The sequence below is a fragment of the Branchiostoma belcheri genome, unplaced genomic scaffold, assembly GCF_001625305.1.
Source record: "Branchiostoma belcheri isolate BF01 breed outbred unplaced genomic scaffold, Haploidv18h27 scaffold19, whole genome shotgun sequence".
Taxonomy (NCBI): Eukaryota; Metazoa; Chordata; class Leptocardii; order Amphioxiformes; family Branchiostomatidae; genus Branchiostoma; species Branchiostoma belcheri.
The window spans coordinates 3,274,029-3,275,836 of record NW_017803379.1 but is presented as its reverse complement, the minus strand read 5'-3'; positions in this window follow the sequence as shown (position 1 = coordinate 3,275,836).

Genomic DNA, 1,808 nt, shown 5'->3' with positions numbered 1-1,808 from the left:
CTGTGGTATGCTTGAGAATGTCCCATTCTGAATGTCAGTTATATTATTTCGAGATAAATAAATACCGGATAATTTCGTGTACCTGGAGAAGTCGGACCGATTTAAGGACGCGATGGCGTTTTTCTCTAATCTAATTAGCCTGACATGTTTGGGTAGGTCTTGTGGAACCCTCTTGAGGCCTTTTTCACGACAGTCAGAGGTACATTCTGTACGCGTATGTAGAAAGTCACACGGTGTGGCTGCTCCAATTTCCTTCAAGATCATCAGCAGAAGAAGCGTGAGAAGTATCTTCAGTCTGCTGAACATTTTCTGTTTGAGATAAGTTAAGTGTATGCAATTATTATGTTTACCTTTGTAGAAGGAAAGCATATTGTTCTTGCTCTGTTTCCCCAAACAAATAAGGTCAACGACCTGAACCGGACGTCTGTCACTATGTGTTTGAGTGAGAATTAACAGAGCAGAATATAAGACTTGATTATTTGTCACATTTATTTAGTACGTATTTTTATTCTAAGGGGAAAACGTGATAATTTTTTCCATAGAAGACTCAATACAAAGTCTCATTTTTTTCCATACAAGAATTCAATCTCTATTTGGAAAAAAATGAGATACCATGTCCTTATCTCATTTTTTTTCCATAGAAGACTCAATACAAAGTCTGTTTGGAAAAAAAATGAGATAACACGTCCTTATCTCATTTTTTTCCCATACAAGAATTCAATACTAAGCCTCTTGGAAAAAAAATGAGATAACACGTCCTTATCTCATTTTTTTTCCATATAAGAACCTCACCAACTCTCTATATGGAAAAAATAGAAAGGCCAATATTTGCTTTGGAGCAAATACAGCGATGGGTTCACCACATTTTACGACATGGCAGGGAAAGAATGAGAAACACAAGGGAAAACAATGATTTACATTGATATAACTATAATATGAAGTAACATACAACTAAAACAACAGTTGGATAGCTATTCCCTACTTTATTGGTTAGGATTTTTAATTGCATAATGCAAACTGTTGATTTTCAAAATAAATAAAAAAACGTTCATGCCCCGCATTCCAATGCTGGAGCAGAAAAGCTTGAAATACCTACCAAAACACTTGAATAAAGACATACTGTCAGTATGGAAATGCTCTGTGCAGGTGTTAATCAAGTTAAATCCCAACAGCCAATCAGCAAGAAATGCTCTGTGCAGGTGGAAATGCTCTGTGCAGGTGTTAATCAAGTTAAATCCCAACAGCCAATCAGCAAGAAGTATAGAGGAAAGCTGCATGCCTATTGGTTGATGCCCTGCATTCTATTGTGATGACTCATGGTAAACACGGCACACTAACACAGTAATACATTTGATATAACACAGCCAAAAAAACTCAAATAAAACCATTCTAAAAGCCTGTATCACAAAATTTAAAAAATGCCTAGGGGTATTTGCCCACTGTACCTCCATACCAAATTTCAGGACCTTAGGCCCTAAAATGAAGAAGCTGAATCCATTTAAAAAATGGCAGGAGAAGAAGGAGGAGAAGGAGAAGGAGAAGGAGGAGAAGAAACATCAGAAAAAGCAATATGGGTTCACCACCACTTCGTGGTGTGGTGAACCCATAAATATATGCGAACGTAAACATTATGCATGTCTAGTTAGCTAAGCTAGGCTTCCTATATCATGGTCTTTAGGATTCAAACATTAGCTGTGATCCTGCGGCTAGGTGTAATTATACCATAAAGGTGTTAAATATTTTTCTGGGTAGCAGAATATGCTGCTTACCAGGTAAGATACCTAGCTAGATAAACGCAGATTGATTGC